The sequence below is a fragment of the Vipera berus genome (genome assembly GCF_964194415.1).
Source record: "Vipera berus genome assembly, chromosome: 4".
Lineage (NCBI taxonomy): Eukaryota > Metazoa > Chordata > Lepidosauria > Squamata > Viperidae > Vipera > Vipera berus.
In genome coordinates, this window is record NC_138206.1 from 66,478,749 (window position 1) to 66,498,574 (window position 19,826).

The following is a 19,826-nucleotide window of genomic DNA, read 5'->3' on the forward strand; positions in this document are numbered from 1 at the left end:
ATTTACTTCAATGTGATCTGAAGCCTGCTTAAGATGTTTCTTAATTGGTTTGTAAATCATGGTAAAAGAAATTAGCCAAGCCATTGTTGCAAACTGATATGCCTGCTTGCAAAGTGCTCTAATGCTATACTTGAGAAAACACATGGATTGCTGTCTGGTTCAGTCCTTAAAATTAGGACTGGGTGTCTATGATGTCTCCATGTCCAAGTAGCATCACAGTCAGATTAAATGACTTGCTGCCATCTACTGACCATCTACCCTACAAATGTTTGATGTTTCCTTCAAAAACAATTGTAAACAATTAATAGAGCTACAATGGCTGAGTAATAGTCTAACACGATATAAAATAAGGGAATATTTTATGTATTTGAATGTAGAAAATTCTCATCCTATAGATTCTCATTTTTTAAAATGTTTGATATATTTAAATAATAGTTACCTAGGAATTGTAGAACCTGTTTTCAACTTGTTGGCCTCATTTGTGGATCATTTTGTGATAAGCAATGCAATTTGGATTCAAGGATGGCATGGTGATGATACCCGAGTCTGAGAAATGAGATTTTCACTGTGTATTTTTCCTCCTGTTGTCGCACCCGAAGATTTTTTTCCCCAACAAAATGAAAGAAACAAAATCAAGCCAGCAAATCTCCCTAATGGCCCTGTTTCCAAATTAATACTTTTTAGTGTGATTGTTTGCCAAATGATAACAAATTATTTCTAACAAGGTTGTCTTGCTGAAATAATAGGCTTCAGACTGATCTTTGATACAGCATTTGCTGCATTAAATGGCATCAATAGCTTATATTCATTTGTTTTGAAATTTTTTCCGTTTGACAAAGACACACCATACTTAGAAATGACTTCATCTTTAGTGTCATCAGGTTCAGCTATTTACACATCATTTGGCTTCTGGAGATGGCCTGTTTTTCTCACAAGCAATTTTAAATAATGTCAAAATGTCATGCTGTTTAGAGAACTGTATCCCAAATAGTTTTTGAAAAGCACTATGGAAGACAGAATCCATATTTGGTACATATCCCTACTTGTTAAAGCTACGCTGATTAGTCAAATGTCATGTTGATCCCAAAGGTATCCTACCTAAGCCTGTGTATTACAGACAATGTAGAAAGAAATATATAATACGTGCTAACCAATAAGCAGCACTTGCCCGTATCTCCTGCATAGACGATATTATCTAATATGGGAATGAAACCTTGCTCAAAGAAATCTAATAATATAATTTTTAGAATCTGCACTAGATATCAAACTGCCCTGAATTCACAGAAAGCACTTTGGATTGGAAACCAAACAAATCATGCACAGTTCTACTACTTCTAAATAAGTATGTACAGATATTTTTAGCATATATCCTTTTCCTGTACTTATATAGCAAAGCCCAACACTAATAACAAATAATTATAAATATATCAAAAGTAATTAAAGTGATGGTTTGGATGTTTTGGAATTGCACTCAAGGCACTCATTATTATAGATTCTATCTTTGCTTTCTTTTGCTACAATCATTCTATTTATAGGTTTTTGTATTTTGTAATTTTCTGCAGTTCTTTCTATTCTGCTGTCTCCAGGTACAAATATCACTTTAGCTTCTTAATTTTCATTTTGTATTTCTTTGTCAGTTTTGTTGTCCTACAACATGGGTTGGCAACCCATGGCTCCGGAGCCGCATGTGGCTCCTAGTGCAGTTCCCCCCCCAAAAAAGTGGGACTAAAAAAGTTCAACCAATCAATTCAAACTTCTCACACAAAAAAAGAAACCTCGCGAAGTTTGAATTGATTGGTTGAACTTCTTTGGTTTGTGGGACTGCCCAAAAGCTGTTTGTGGGACTGCCCACAAACCTCTTTGCTTCTTTGGACTGCACATGGCAGCAGTGGAGGAAGAGATGGGAGGACTGGAAAGGTGAGTGGGCCCTTTTTCTACCTGATGTGCGGGTGGGGGTGGCCAGTCTCAGGGTGCCCCATGCCCACTTCTTCCCTGCCCAGCAGGGTCTCCCCTCGCCCTGCTCTGCCGCCGCCTCTGCTAGCCTTTGGGGGGGTGGATGTGGATGTGGATCCGCTTACCCGGGTCTTGGCAGCAGCAGAGTGGCGGTTCCTCTCGCTGTGCCCTGCACTTACCTTGCCCTCCTGTCTAAACACGAGTGGGCCCAGACTGGTCAGAGGGGGCACCGTTTACCCCTCCCCAAGTGGCTGTAGCCATTACTCCTGCTGGCAACATTGGTACCCCCATCACCATTTCTCCAGGGACCCAAAGGCATCCCTGCCGCCACATGGTGATCCACCTGCTCGAGTCTCAGTGGCAGCAGAGGCGGTGGTTCCTCTTGCTGCACCCTGCACTCACCTCGCCCTCCTGTCTAAACGCAAGCAGGCCCAGACCAGTTGGAGGGGGCACAGTTTACCCCTCCCCAAGCCTGAAGGAAGAGGAGCTGCCCTCCGAGTGGCTCTTTCACCGATTCAGGTTGCCAACTCCTGTCCTACAAGTTCTTGCTTGGAGGCAAGTGGTATTTCTTGCAGATATTCCAAAATACCATTGTAGCTATCTTGTCATGTTGTTTTTATTATTAATATTATTATCAATAATTATTTATTCACAGCGATGTAAAATCACAGCTGCCAGTTCTTTCGTGATGTTGGTCTTCACAGACATCAAATCCTAGCCAAGAACATAAGATGTCATAATAGATCAATATACTATATACTGTATGTGCATTCAAACAGTATGGCTTTTTTCAATTGACAGATGGAAATTTTGTCAATAAACAGATTGTCTAAGATTTGGGGGGGGCATGGCACCTAGTATGTCAAAAGTACTGGGACTGCCACAGCCAGTCTATGATATAAACTTTCAATTTTGATTTTCAGATCTTGATACTTTGTGATCTTCTCCAATTCTTTGCCTTCTATTTTATTGTTTTCTGGTATTCTCACGTCATCATCCTGAAGATGCTTTTTCAAGGGGCAACTTGGATTTCCCTTGTTTTTCCTTGAAGATGTTTCACTTCTCATCCAAAAAGCAGTTCTGACTGAATGGTGGGGAAATGGAAGGATTTATATTCCTTGAAGTCATCTGGTTGTTAGCACTCTTTCTGATAGTTATTGAGGCCACTTGGAGGTTTTTTTGTGCCCTCAGGGTCACAAATGGATGTGGAACCTTTTTGGAACTGATGAGAGGACTGTGTTATAAACAGGAGATGGGTGGTGTCGTATCACCCCCCTCTGTTGAGAAAGGGCTATTCAGGTGACACTGAGGAAACAGATAAACCTCCCAGTGGCCTCAACGACTCTCAGAAAGATTATTGGCTCAAATAAATGCCAGAGCTGGATGATAACATCTAGAAGCTGGGTCTAATCAGTACATGCTATGGGTTCTTTTCTCTTTTTTGTAATATATTTTAATGATTTTTTTATAACATAAATCACTTAATAATTGGTGAACAGTGTGTTGTCTGGGTTACATTTGTAAAACAATCACTAACGATTGATTTCTATAATCCATAATCCACATAATAGTTTTAGTTGATTTCCTCTTTTCCCAAAATATCCTCTTTTGCAAACATTGAGTTAATATTGTTTTGATAGATAGCAATTACATATATAATTTTCCCAATAGTCCTAAAAATAATAATCACATCAATATAATATTTCTTTTCTATCCAATCATTCTGGCTGCCTTATCATAGATCCTGTTACAGTCCCTATTTTAATTTGTTTCTCCCACCAAATTCTAGATATTCTTACTGTTTAAGATTTTGTCAAAAATTAATTACATTTAAGAATTTACCTCTATTTTTCCATCTGAACCATCTCACACTTTTACATTTCTTAAAAAATAGATAAAACAGTAGAAAAAAAGAAAGAAAAGCAAGAGTAAAGAAGCATAACAATAACATACTACTTAAAATATATATCCCTCCTAAGCTAATATGTATTTATTTCCTAAATTTCTTGTTCTTTTTAACATAATTAAAAATATGTTTAATCTTTAAACATTTCATTTAATACATCCAGTCATCTAGTCCTTTAACTCTTATTCAAAACATTTTTATCCATTACAATTTTCTTACATTCAATCACATTTAAATATCTAAAACATTTCCTTTATCTAAGTCATTTCAACATTTTTATATTACTCATATCAAGAAAGAGAACAAAAAAGAAAAAATCATACTATATTATATTTAGAGAATTCATCCCTCTTAGAGTGACATATATATATTCCAAAACTTTTCTATTTCTTTAACCATATTCAAACAAAAGTTTCTTTTTTAAGTATTCTCTCTGGTAAGTCCCTTCATCTATTTTCTTAGTTTTCACTTTAGTCTTTTTCTTTTGCCCAGTGTCTTTTTTAATCAATGTATTTTGCTGAATCAAAAAGTTTTTCCGTATGTTCGTAAATGATGCTGTAGATATAAAAAGTAAATCAGAAGTGTCTTTGTAAGGTACTTCTGTCTTTCCTTGTTTGTTGAAAATCTTTTTCTTTTTCTTTCTCTCTGCTTCTCTTATCATTTCTTTTCTCTCCAGCATTCCTGACATCTCTACAGTCCATTTTATCCGGTCTGTTTTCTTGTCCTTAGATTTATTTTGTAGTCTTAAGGAATAAGTTGTTTTTTCCAATTCTTGTGAATTTTTTTCCACTAGGATTAAATCATGTTTCCTTGTTTTGTTAAGTTCCATCTTTAAGTCTCTACTCTCCATTCTATATCCGTTTATCTGTTTTATCTGCTCCTTCTCTGTTGTTGTTTTCTGGGTTGTTGTTTTGTTGTTGTTGTTGTAGAGTTAACTTGGGAATAGATTGATTTATATTTTCAAAATTGTTTTGGATTTCTTTGTGATTTAAATTTGAATTAGTTGCAGTATACTATATACCTCCTCCTGTGACGTATTTATGTTTTCTTGATATGTTCTTTCTACATGTCTCTGATCCATGATAGCCAAGAATTACAGTTTTCCTCTTCCTTTCTTTTATCTGTAAATAGCTTTAGAGTCCCAATTAGATAGATATTTGTAATCCAAATAGTTCAAAAAAGTTTTTTTTCTAAAAATTATAATTCTCTGTTTACAGCCCAGATTATTGACTTTTTTTCACCGCTGTTCTTTGTTGTTAAAGCTTTGAAAGTCACAGACACAGATTAGCTTATCCCAGATTTTGCCAATTCTTACATTAAAGTCATAGCTGTCATAATCTTCATCTGCCACTAGATGTCAGCAACTATTTGTTTTTCAATTTCCAAAATGAATAATTATCTTTGAAATGAGTGTCTTAACCATTAAAACAATTTTAGATTTATCAAGATATAAGTTTTAAGTTTCAGATTTTATATTTATTTCACTTCCATATATTTTGATCCTCCATAAAAAGATTAATTCGCTGCTTCCGTTAGTATAAGGGTGCGGCAGAAATCCCACTCCTTCCCTTTCAGAGGTATTTTGCTTCTTGGGGATCTTTTCCAGGAAATTAAATGTAAAATAGAAAAGAGAAGATCAAATTCCTCACCCAGTTTCAAGCACGCTGTTCACAGTTGTGCTGGTTAGTGCTTTTGGACTTCAGTTGCAAGTAGCTTGGGCTGATCAATGCAATATAGCCAGCCTTTCTCCTGTCGGGTTAGAAGGCTTTCCCCAAGTCGAATGGAACAGCCACCACTGTTCCAGAATCACTGAGAGCACCCTTCTTTCTTCGTTGCCTCTCCAAGGCAACTTAGACCCATTTAAGGTCCCCAGGCAGGGCAAAATTAGCTGCGGGGTACAGAGAATCCGCAAGTCCTCGATTGGTCGCTACCGTGCAAAACTGGAAGTCTCGCTATGGATTTTTTTCACACATTCAAGTTTCTTGAGTTAGTCAATATTAACTGATCATTCTAGCATAATCTTTCCCAAGGTCTCTACCAGCTGATTCATATTCAATGGAGCAGAAAACTCAATGACCGAAAAAGCACATCATTTTACAGTTAGCTCACCCTGTTGGTTAGACACTTGCAAGGTGACCAATCAAATGATTTCAAATGTGGCACCAGGTTTGACTGCTTTATTATTTTTAGACTAATGGGTGAGAATCAGATTACATTTTTTTCCATATCTGCTGACAAGAAAATAACTGACAATTGGTTTATTTAAGATATACTTTGAAAATAGGAAGTTGACGGAGGGTAGACAAAGAGAAGGAAGCACTAGTGCAAGAATCAAAAACATAATTTATAGCAAAGAAGAAAAAGGATGCTGTTACAAAAGAGAGAGGAAAAAAACCCACACATTATTCACTCATGCCTAATGACTAATAAATGCTGTTTAGCGAATAACTACTGCCTTTCTGCCTTTCTCATAACATTAGAACAGCTTCACCCTCAGTTATCAAAACTGCTTTCTAGTCTAAGTGCTAGAATGATTAAAATCTCATTGTTCCACAAAGTCAACATGAGATGCTGATTCTAAATAAGGTGACAGCTCATCTGTTTGACAACACTTTCTAATGCATAGCAGGTAAGTGTGAGCTGAACTCTTTCAAGACATGCTGTGTGTATGATAACTGTGGTGCATTAGCAGCATTAGAGTTTTACTCTGGAAGGTACTTCTGTTATAATCCACTACCAACCAAGGCTTGTTGTCAAAAGATTTGAGCCTCGTTATAGTTTTTTTAAGGGAAAGCTGAGTTATTTTTAATTCTGAATATTTCAATGTGACTTTTAAGATCCAAAAATCTATAAGTTTGGTAAGAAAAAAAGGTTCAGAATATAATAACAACCCTATTTGCAGTACCTATCAGATTACTTTTATTTTAGGCTGTCTTCAGTTCACATTTATAAATTTATTTTGGGAGTATTTGTTAATTTCAGTTCATTCCATTCTAAAATAACTTTTTGAAACACATACTTAAACTACTTGTCAAACTTTATTAGCCAGCAAATGGATCCCCTGCCCATTCCCAGCAACAAAATGTTTGCCTCTGTTGTGCTGTTTCAGAGTCTAGAGCCTGAACATTTCTCAAATTTCTCTCTATGACGTTTTTATGTATATCCAGGATAAATTCCCTCTTCAGGGTAACGGTAAGAAAAAACATTCCGTTATTTTCAAAAGCTGCTGTTATGAAACCAGGCAAGTGTTTCAGAGATGGATAAACAAGCAAATGAGCAAATAAATAGATTCCATACAAATCCAGTTTTGGGTAGTCCAGCCAGCAGCTTGCTTCATTCCACTTTACACAAATGCTTCCATTCCAATTGCCTCCATCCCACCACATTTGTACCTCTACCTTCTGCCACCATTTTCTTCAAGACTGGAGAAAATGGCTTCCCACTAGAAAAAAAACTGGAAGATTTTTTTTATTTTATTTTTTGTAATGTTGAAAGAAAACTCTTCATCAAGGTCCAGTCCAAGCTGGGAATAAACCAAATGGAGACTGCTTTAGAAAGAAGGTTGTAGTTTATTGAAGAGCAGAGCCAGACAGAAATATGGCTCTAGGAAAGCTGACCAGATGTAGCTGGGAGTGGTGGGTTTTTATATCTTCTTGGGCTTTTGTGTTTGGAGTTGTTTCCTGTTCCTGTGGCATGAACTTTGACCTGAGCTTTTGTGTCCTTTTTGGTATTCTAAGGGTGGTGGGTTAATCCTATTATGTCCTAAAGGTCATATCCTGCTACCCTGGGGCTGTGGCTGATGGCTATGTCCTGTGTTGGATTTTTTTGGGTGAGGGATTGTTGGTTCTAGGGATCTTCACCTTTCTAATCCCATCTGCTCCAAGCTTCCTGGCTACAGTCTTTCTGAAAGGATTATCAGATCTGCATTTCTACAGACCTGGTTTCTGCTTGGGGCAGAGAGACTTGAGGGAGGTGGTTTCTGCCTTTAAGATCCTTTGGAAAAATATAATATACTGCCTTTTTAATATTCCCCCAAATATTTCCTTCTCAGGGAGGGGGGATGACTTCCCACAATCCTCCCTTTGTGCTATATAAGTGTGGGTGAGACACTTTTATTGGCACAAAATTAAAAACTGATCTGGTCAGGGAGACTTGATGGTTCCTTTTATGGGGGCTCCAGGATGTAAGAAAACAAGCTTTTAAACTGTTAGTGCAGGAAGGGTAAGACACTAATAGAGGCAGCAGAAAAAGATCCCTGCAGTGGCTCCCAAAAGGGGAGCCTTTCAACCCTGAAGGTCTACAAGTCAGAGCAAAAGTTCTGTTAGGTGGGAGGGGGGAAATATAGTGTCCAATATTCTGTGCCAATTCTTTTCAGATGTTGGATGTCACCTTGAGCTTCCAGTCAGGTTTTTTGAAGCACATGCCTCCAAAATTCTTCACAGCCATGTTTTGCCTCAGTACATAATCACTGGCTGCCCAATTTCAGTTTCAGTTGCTTACTGAACCTGCCTTATTTCTTAGAGTTTGTGATGTCCAATTGACATTAGCCAGTGTGCAAGCCAAGCTATTAAACTGCACAGAGTGAGCCCTAGGACTCCCACTATCAGTCCATGAATGCAACATATTCTGGGCTTGGGTTTGGAGATCTCTTTCCTGCTACCTCTTCAATGAGAGCATATGAATTGTAAATCGCCTGAAGGGGCATGATTCTCTCCTCCATGGAATTTGCAGGAAGGTAGGACGCGGTGGCTCAGTGGGTTAGGACGCTGAGCTTGTTGATCAGAAGGTCGGCAGTTTGGCGGGTCGAATCCCGAGTGCCGCGTAACAGAGTGAGCGCCTGTTACTCGTCCCAGCTTCTGCCAACCTAGCAGTTCGAAAGCACGTAAAAATGCAAGTAGAAAAATAGGGACCACTACGGTGGGAAGGTAACAGCGTTCCGTGCGCCTTTGGCGTCTAGTCATGCCGGCCACATGACCACGGAGACGTCCTCGGACAAGCGCTGGCTCTTCGGCTTTGAAACGGAGATGAGCACTGGCCCCTAGAGTCGGAAACGACTAGCATGCATGTGCGGGGGAACCTTTACCTTTACCTTTACAGGCTTGCAAAGATCTTAGTGCCACAGAGCAAGAACCAGCCTGGGTAACTTTACTGAAGGTAGGTGAAGGGGATAGCCTCAGTGTGATACTGAATGGTGTGTGGGTGGGTGTGATGCAGCTACTAATACAAAACATGTAATACAAACCTCCTTGACAAATTTGCCTCCCACAAGACAGAAGTCTAAGGTGTTCAGGGCTTGTTGTTCCAAATGCATACCTCCGTGAATCAATTTAACTGGCTTACTACAGTAGAAATGAGGCAAGAAAGAAAACCTTACAATGAGTTTCTGCCCTCCCCACCATACTCTTCCTAGTTGTCTTCTGAGGTTTCACCTGGGGGCCAATGGCTCCAGGAGTCCTTCCTTCTCTGCAGCTTTCACAGGCATCTGGGTGATGTAGGGCTTGGGAAGATCTGTTCCACTCTGGTTCCATGTAGTGGATGGCTGGATTCAAATGAATGGAGGCAGCATCTGGGTCAGTGTGCTCTGCTTCCAAGGGCTGCAGGGGTCATCTGTGCAGGGCTGAAAGATATGAGAACAAGGTCCCCTCCGCCATTTGTGGGTGACTCTCCCAGGAGAGACAGTGCTGGTCAGACAAACGCATGAAGAACAGAGGATTTAAAAAATGGAGAAGTGAAATGGGGGGGGGGGGTTACTTGCAGGCAGAGTTTTGAAAATATTGCAGATGTTAAATAGACAGGTAAAACCCACTTGAACACATACAGAAAATGCACAAATAAAACAAGCAAACAAACAAAACTTTTCTCCTAAATGAACTTAAACATTCCCTCCTGACAACTGTTCTTACAAGTACAGAAAGAGAGACAGAGAGAGAAGAAAAAATGAACACAGTTCTCTTCACCCTCTTTTTCTGGCCAGGCAAAGTAGGGTGAAGGTATTTTCTTTTGGTGGCTTATTTTAAGCAGATTTTCTAGCAGAATTTTAAAATCCTTGCCTCTAGGGTTAGAGATACTCAACAGTTAACATTTACCTCAACAATACACAAAGGCCTTGACACAGACACACACACACACACAAAGATAAAGAGTAAAGGTGAGGAAAACAGAACACTCAGTTTTCACACTCTGGTCATTCCCACCATAAATCTCAGTTAGCTCAAATTAGGGAAGGCATAGAAAGAGAGAGAGAGAAATCACTATTCCTATATTTTAATTTCCTTTTCCTTTTAAGTACCTTTATTTAGCCAAATTGGTATCCCAGCAAAGCCCTGAGCAAAGCCCGTTCCTTACAAATTTCCCTTTATCATTTTTTCTTCATATTGGCTAGGATGGGCACTCACCTATCATCCCATGCCACCAACAAATCTCCTAGGAGGTTCCTGTCATGATTCCTCGAGCTACAGGTTCCCATATTCCCCTTCCGATGTGGGATTCAATTGGCTTACTCAGGTCTCCCTTCGCAGCCAAACTCTGCCGCTCCACCTGTCAATTTTCAGACAAAAAAAAACAAACATCTGGGAGGACTCAGATTCGCTCACAGAGTATAGGCCACTCCTAAGCAGGGAACACACCGCCTGTCACCCCAACACAGCAGGTACATGCCTGTCAGTTTTCAGACTCAGGAGAGTCTGAGAGGACCTGCTGCTTCTTCCAAGCAGTGAGTATAGGCCCCTCCTACAACAGGGCTTTGCTTACAGGGCCTTACCTGGTTTCTGCTTGGGGTAGAGACACTTGGGCTGGGTTTCTGCCTTTAACATCCTTTTGGGAAATATAATATTCTGTCTATTTATTTATTTATTTATTTATTTATTTATTTATTTATTTATTTATTTATTTATTTTATTCAATTTATATACCGCCCTTTTCCCGAAGGACTCAGGGCGGTTTACAGGGCATTTTTTTAAAAAAAATACAATATACAGATTAAAATACAATTAAATTAATAGCCCCAACATTTAAAAAATGAATTTAAAACCTTAAAAACCCCTCAGTCCAGGCCGGCCAGCTGAAATAGCCAGGTTTTTAGGTCCCGGCGAAACGAACGAAGGTCAGGGGCGATCCGGAGTTCCACCGGCAGTTGATTCCATAGGGCAGGCGCACCCACCGAGAATGCTCTCCCCCTGGGAATCACCCACCGGCACTCCTTGACTGGCGGGACCCTGAGGAGGCCTTCCCTGTGGGAGCACACAGGACGATGGAAAATTGACACTGGCAGCAGGTGCTCCCTAAGATAATCCGGACCCATGCCATTTAGGGCTTTATAGGTCATCACCAGCACCTTGAATCTCACCCAGAGGGCAACTGGAAGCCAATGCAGCTCGCGGAGAAAAGGCGTTACATGGGAGTATCGGGAGACCCCCATCACAACTCGCGTGGCCGCATTGTGCACCAGCTGAAGCCTCCGAGTGGTCCTCAAGGGCAGCCCCATGTAGAGAGTATTGCAGTAGTCTATCCGGGAGGTCACAAGCGCATGAGTGACTGTACGTAGGGCATCTCGGTCCAGATAGGGCCGCAACTGGTGCACCAGGTGAACCTAATATTGCCCAAAATATTTCCTTGTCTTCGGGGGGCTGACTTCCCACAGTACACTAAGAGTCAGTAAAATATGGATCATATCCTGCAGCCTACTAATCTTTTTTTCTGCCTGATTTTGTGTAAAGACTAACATACATCATTTTCTTTAATATTTTGTAGCTTTACAATTATGACAATGGTGCCCCTTTTTCACTTTAAATATATAATACTTAAATTGTTTGGTAAATAAATTATGGCTAGTGAAATGGAGTTAGAAGAAATGGGGAACCCATTTCATAACAAAGAGACTGACAGAAAGCAACATTTAGACATTTCAGACAAATACATAAATATAAGTGAAATCACAAAATGATAATAACACCCGTGGAAAGAAATAACCTTTGGAATTTACTCTTGGCCAGCACTTTAACATTTTCCAACAAGGGTGAGTAACCTTTTCAATCATAAAAAGTAAAATTTACATCTTTCCACATTAAGAAGGAATGAAACTCCTGCATATACAGAAGGCTTGTCCTATTTGTGACGAAGAGAATCATTTGAAGAACTACAAGATTAAACCTGTAATTAAAATGATTTTAAACAGGTATGTAGGAGGAATAGCAGAAAACTGCAAATTGAAAAATGGAAGTAACTGGAAAATAAATATGAGATGTTAGCAGCTAATTGTTTTCCTCTCTTCACAGTAGCGACTCCTGTTTCTAAGTATATGTCACTGATGCAGTTAGCTATATTCCTATTTGTCTATCATTTTCCTGTCTTCCACCTGTCTCAAAACATCTATCTATTTGGAAAGTAAGTTAGGCAGCTGCCTATTTCTTCAGGGGAAACACACACACATATGCCAGAAGAGGAGAACGATGAAAGAAACTTGGTGTCTCAGGACTTGCAATCAAGTGGAAGCTACTGCTCGATGTGTGTATGAATCCTGTAAATGAAGTGGCCCTTGAATTAAATTAATTTAAAATCTAGCAAATATTACTTGGCATGTTTGTCAATGTGCTGTATAATTATTAATTTGTTCATTGAAGCAACTGCATAAATAAATAGAAAGCAAAATGCCATGATTAAGTGAAGATTAAAAATCCAGGGTCAAGGAGCTCCACTATTCATCGATCTAAATAGCTTTTCTAGGCCCTATTTTTACATCTCCATACAAATCTGCAGATCTGTAACTGTGCATTAATTGGCACACATTTAGATGCCAATGGGGCTTTTGTATTCTCAGTGCACAATTTGTCTTTTCAGAGATGTTAGTAATGGAGATTTTAATACTACCCCTAGGGGAGCACCAGAAAATCTTAACAATTTCCTTCACTAGAGTATTTTCATTAGAGCTAAATGCTGTGCAATTTACATTTGAAATCAGGTGTAAGGATAAGTATAATGTGACAAGACATGTTGCAGTATTGGGTCCTTTGGTACCTTTTGTTCCTTATTTATGACTACATAGCTATAGGAGAAAATTGTGGAATCATGTTAAAAAGCATGCTTTAAAGTGCTTCTAACTCGGTTAATGTTAAAATGAAAGAAACCTGGCACTGTGTTTGTATTATCAATTGCTCATGAAATCCTCCCCTGCCCCCCCAAAAATCCGAATATAAATTTACTGTGAATAACTCTCAATCTCAGCCAGGTCTCTTTAGAAAGAGGTCAGGTGGAAGCTCAGTACGGGAGCAAGAAAAAAGGGGAGCAAACAGGAATAAGAAGGATTTAAGAAAAACTTTACCATGGGGATAAATATACTGGCCTCAGTTTCTACAAAAGGAATGGACAGAAAGGAAACTTCAGTGGAAATCTGCCAGATACATGCAATGTTTGTTTTTCTACCATGCTAATTGAACCGATTGCAAATGTAACTCTGTGTCCTAGAAGAACTGGAGAGCTGACTGGAGGCCAGCCTTTTTTCCTTTAACACTTCAAGAAAAGTGAACAACATACATATATTTCATAGATAGCCAGAAGATAGGAAACATCCAGAGGCAGAGGACACTGAAGCACGTGTCAAGGAACAATGGACAAGCCAATAGGAGATTAGTGTCATTGGGGCTGACCATTATGGGAGCAAAAGCTCACAAAACTAAGTCATGTTTCTTGTTCCTTAAGAAGGCAGATTTTAATGAACTCAGACAAAAGGGGCACAATACACATAGCTTTAAGTACTAAAGGATGAATAAGACAAAAAGGAATGAGAAATCCTGAAAATGTGATATCAAAAGCACAAAAATAAACAATGCCCACTAAGAAGGAAAACATAAAAAGCCTTAAGCAGCCCATATGGTGGACAAATAATTAGGCTCCTGATAAATTAAAAAGCAAAAAAAAAGATGTGTAGGAAGTAAAAATAGAAGATGATAAATAAGGTTGATAGGTGGTCCTCAATTTATGATCAAAACTGAGCCCAAAATTTCAGTTGCTAGGCAAGAGAGTTGCTAAGTGAGTTTTGCCCATTTTATGACCTTTCTTGCCACAGTTGTTAAGTGACTCACTGCAGTTGCTCAGTTAATAATACAGTTGTTGGCTTCCAGTTCTGGATTTCACTGCAGCCAGATGCGGGAAGAAATCGCTCCTCACGTCGACTGGATTTCTTCATGGGGGGGGGGCCTGGAAAGGGGTCAAAAGTCACCATGGAGGGGTGAAAAGCGGGGGGGGGAGTTCTCTCCAGTTGGTGGTAGAAGGGCAGTAGCCCTCGAAGAAGAAAGCATCGGCCACTCCCGTGGCCCATCATTTAGCCGTTTCCTGCCAAAGCCAAAAGCACAACAAAGCACTTGAAAGCACTTGAAAACTGGGTGAGAATTGCCTTCTTCTTTTCCTGATCATCTACTCTGCCTGTCAAAAGCTTTCTGAATTTGCTTCCCCTTGCAAGGAGAGAGGGAAGGGATTTTTTTTCCCCCACCCTTCTAAGAGTGGCCTTTGTCTACACTGGGAGAGAAAAGAAACAGCCTTCTACTAAATTATACTGATTAATTGGACTTACTGCCCTTCTACTTTTGGCCCAAAGTTCCTATATTCACAAAAATGGACTATTCTATCTATTAGACTAAAAAAGAAAATAAATTAAAAAAAAGAAATAAACAAAAAGACTCTGTCTGAAAAGGACTTGAAATACTCTGGGGAAATCTAGTGACTAAGCCTGTTACAGCAAGTCTTTACATTTTGGACTAACCTTGGCTTTGAGATAAAAACCTGAAACAGCTGGAGATGAATCTGGCTTAGACTTGTGGAGGTGGACACTTGCTGATTTTTCTTTGAAAAATAGCCTCCACTAAGTTCTATTTATAAATACTACAAAATGGAGAAGGATCAGCCACAAACCTCGCTTCACTATAACCTTATAGTTAAAACAATCTACAGAGTCACTGAGATGTCTATCTCCAGATTTAATAATTTACATACCAACCTTAAGTCACAAATTGAAACCCAGACTGCAACTAAAGAACTTACACTTCAGAATATAATAAAATTGGTACTACTATTGAGACAGAGGGATATAAGCAACAACAACAAAGTATTGAAAAAACTAATATCCAAAACCTGAATTTACTCAAAGAACCTACAATTTTTAAAGTACAAGGAACTACTACTATGACAGACAATCTTAAAGACCAACAACAAACTAGAGAAAAACTTAATACTCAACTTCTGACCCTCTCTAAGGAGCCTACAATTTCAGAAGTACACTACATGCACGATAGTGATGCCAACACAGAAGACGCCAAAGACCAACAAAGACAATCTGTGGAAAGCTTGGACAGTCAATTACTAAATATAAAACTGGATAAGATTTTCTACTCAAAACAGATCAACCCAGATGGAAGAAGAATCCAAATTGAACTGCAGACAGAGATGTCAGAGCAAATAAAGAGAGTGGAATTAACATGGCAACAATATAATGACTATGAATGGTTCAACCTTTGTATATTGCTGATGGTTGGATCACCTCCTCTGGTGCAAATAATATGCATGCGAGTAAATGAAGACCTACTTGGTAATTTAAAGCCCTGTGTCTGGAAACCTGACTGGCAAAAAAAGAAACCTAGAGTTAGATTTAAAAAATGAACTCCTAGAGAATTATCGTAGGTCATTCTGTTAGTAATTAGCGACTTATTAGGACCTGAAATAGAAAATATTCCTGAGATAGAATTAAAATGTGTTTAAGTATTTATTAAGCTTATTCCAAATACTATAAATTTATATATTGATATAATGGAAATCTGGCTTATGGATCCTATGTTTGATGTTAAAATTTTGGTTATGTATAAGTAGAAGTAGATTGATAAATATAGACTCTCCGATTGGTAACTTTTGATATATTAGGATATGAAATAAACAATGTTTATTAGGTAGAAGCTAGTTATTTAACTATTAGTGTATGTTAGATGATACAATCTTTGGTATAATAAGATAAGGGAACTTTGGGTTGTGAATACTACTTGGGATGTTAAAGGTTATACTTGGATACTATAATTAACATCAAAATTAGATAAAATTTAATAACAGGATATAGATATACCCTATTGAAATTGGATTGACAAAATCTTCTCTAATTGACCATGCTATTCTTAGAAATTTGTTAGTTTAAATACATTGTATTGAATGTTGAGGGAAATAGGGATGATAAGGTAACCCGAACTATGTATTGAAAACTCTGTTACTCAATTGATGACTACCCAGGTATCATGATGCTTTCTAAATATATAGGTTGTAAATTGAAAAACTAATAAAACAATAATAATAATAATAATAATAATAATAATAATAATAATAATAATAATAATAATAATAATACAGTTGTTAAATGAATCTGGCTTTCCCATTAAATTTTGCTTGTCAGAAGGTCGCAAAAGGTGGTCACATGAACCCAGGACAATGCAACCATCATAAATATATGCCAGTTGCCAAGCATCTGAATTTTGATCACATCACCATAGAGATACTGCAATGTGAAAAATGTGTGAAAAATGGTCATAGGTCACTTTTTCAATGGCATTGTAACATCAATCAGTTACTAAATTAATAGCTGTAAATTGTGAACTACCTATATATAAATTGGTAACTCATTGAAAATCCTTTCTTATCATAACTAAGGAAAAGGAAGTAAAGATACAGCGCACTTTATTACAAACATAAAGACGTTGATCTTTATAAGTTATATAATGATAAGTAATGCAATAATAACTAGAAGTCAGATTTTATTCAACCAAAAACATCTTGTACATTAAGCATAATCTTTTTTTAAGAAGTTTACTTCTTTAATAGATAGCGGAAATGCATATAGTGTATCTTGACTACAGCAAAGTATTTTTATAAATTGGCACATGTCATGCTGCTTAGCAAGCTCATTATATATAAACTAGATAACATGATAATTAAGTGGATTTATCTCTCAGGAAGTGCTCACCGATAGTTCCTCATGCAGCTGGAGTGAAAATATTGAGTGGAGTGCCATAAGGATCAGTCCTGGGTTTTCAATATTCTTCAATATTTTTACTAATTACTTTAAGTGATAAATGGAAGTACTTATCAGATGACACAATATTAGTTGGAATGTCCAATATCCCAGAAGGCAGAAATAAAGTTGAAAATGATCTTGCTAACACTGTCTAAAAATATAGCTGTGCCTAAAAAGATGTCAAGACCTGTTCTCTTTTTTTGTCTGAATACTAGACATGATGGAAAGACAGCAAGGCAGATTCTGATTGTCTGCTTAAAAAAATAATCCCTGATAGTAAAATTAGTTTGAAACTGGAACCAATTATTGTAAAAGATAGTTAATTCCTTTTCAGGTTCCTGGGTTCTGTAATCTCCCAGGACTTGAAATGAACACCTAGCATTAAAACCATCCTTTAACAGGCACAACAAAGAATGTTCTTCCTGCGTCAACTCAGAAAGTTCAGACTGTTCTGGGAGCTGCTTTTACAATTCTACAGAGGAATTACTGGGTATGTCATTTGTACCTCAATAACTGTCTGGTTTGGCACAGCAACCAAACAGGACAGGTATAGACTTCAGCAAAGAGCTAGGACTGCAGAAATAATAATTGCAACCAGCCTGCCTTCCATCGAGGACCTGTATACTGCATGGGTCAGAGAGAGGGCTGAGAAAATATCTACAGACCCTCATATCCTGGACATAAACTGTTTCAAATCCTTCCCTAAGGACGCCACTACAGAACCTTGCATGCCAAAACAAACTAGACACAATGACATTTTTCCCCCACGCCATCACTCTGCTAAATACCTAATTATCACAGTACTGTCTTATGACTATGGATATTTTACCCATGTAGTATGGCTGTATTACTATTATCCTTCTCATCTGTTCCATTACCTTCTCTTAATAGTATCATTATTATGATTATTATTACTTTGTTGTTATTGTTGTTATTATTATTCTGTTGTTTTGCATGAACACTGAAAGTTTATGCACCAAATACAAATTCCTTGTGTGTCTAATCACACTTGGCCAAATAAAGTATTCGATTCTATGTGTTCAAACAGAGGCTTATCTGGTATTTTAATTTTGAAATTTTGAGCACGTTGTTTGACCTCTTAGCCTAAATAGCTACTTCTAGCTTTATGCTTCTTTGAAAATTCCTGGAAAACCAGTGATGATTGGAGAAGAGGAAACATAGTCCCAATATTCAAAAAGAGAAAGGCACCCAAAAAAGGTAATATCTACGTGGGCACGACACTAAAAGAAATTGTCAAGCAACATGTCTCTAAACATTTAGAAAAGAATAAAGTATTACCAGAAGCCAGGATAGATTTCTCAGTAGCAAAATGTATCAGATTAACCTTACCTTTTTATGATAAGGAAAAATTGTAGATTATCTTAGTAAAGTGTTTGACTGATTTTATTGTGATATCCTCCTCAATTGCAATGACATAAATTTGGAACTGGTTGCACAATGATACCCAACAGGACTCAGTTATCAGCCCAGCACTATATCAAATGTTATAAATCTAGTGTTCTCTGCAGAGAGGAATGGATGGCAAAATGACAAAAAAAATAACATCACAGTGGTGAGATGCAAGTCTTTACATCCATGTGCAAAAGAAGCAGAGTTTGTGCACAACACCTTAATACTGCTTTTGTCATTCTGATGAAAGCAGCAAACCTCCGCAGCTGCCATCTGCAGATGAAACCAAACCTCAGAGGACACAATCACAATTCAAAGTGACCTCAGGCTTGAACATTGGACAATTTCCAACAGGCTGCTGTTAACTGTGAAATATATGAGGCCTTGCATCTGCATAGGAAAAATCATATACATGTGCCCATCAAACTAGTTTTCTGTAAGGTAAGTCACATTACACAAAACACAGAAAGAAAATTACTAGATGGGCTCATAAGTACTGATTTCTGTTGTAAGAAGCCAGTCCAGGCTTTGGGCACTCAAGATTTTCAAATGGGGAGACATTGCTTGGCAGCAGTATACATGAGAAGGCTCTAGCAGTACTATATTTATCAGGTGAAAATAAACAAGCAGCATGAGATAACTGCTTAAAAAGCCAAATGCTTAAGAGCAGCTGTCATAAAAAAAATTACAAGAGGCAAATAGTTCCACTGTAGTTTGCACTAGGTAAACTATGCTTGAAGTTCTGTATCTAGTTCTTCAGTTTAAATAGGGCACAAAGAAGCTGGAATTGGCTCAGAGAAGAGTTACCAGAATGATAAAAGATTGGGAAACCACACCCTATAATGAACAGTTTGATGAAGAGTCACTTTGGCTAGTGAGATGGGTGGCACATAAATGAAATAAATAAATAAAATGGTTAAAGAAGCTGTATACATTTTGCAAAAGAGAAGAGTGAGGAGATTCAAACTGAATTTTAGAATGAATTTCCTGACAATAAGAACTAAGGCATGGTGTAATATTGGGCCTAAATTGAAGAAGTTAATATATACCACTGAATTACTAGTGGACCCAGGACAACATGTTGTTTATAAGTACTTATGATTGTAAAACTAGAAAATTAATATCATATTTATATATTAAAAAAAGAACTAATAAAAATCTCATCGTCTACCTGAACAACATGACTATATGGGCATCTATGGAGGAAGTGTTGTGAATTTTTGTATTGAGCAATGGCCTGGACTAGTTGATTTTTTTTTCTTCCAATATAGTCTATGAATCAATGATATAGAAAATATACTTCAACAATACAGTCCTCAACTTAAAACAGTTTGTTTAGTGACCGTTCAAAGTTGCAACGGCACTGGAAAAAGTGACTTATGACTGTTTTTCACATTTACAACCATTGCAGTGTCCACATGTTCATATGATCAAAATTCAGATGCCTGGCAACTGACTCGTATCTATGATGGTTGCAGTGTCCCAGGGTCATGTGACCAGCTTTTGCAACCTTCTGAC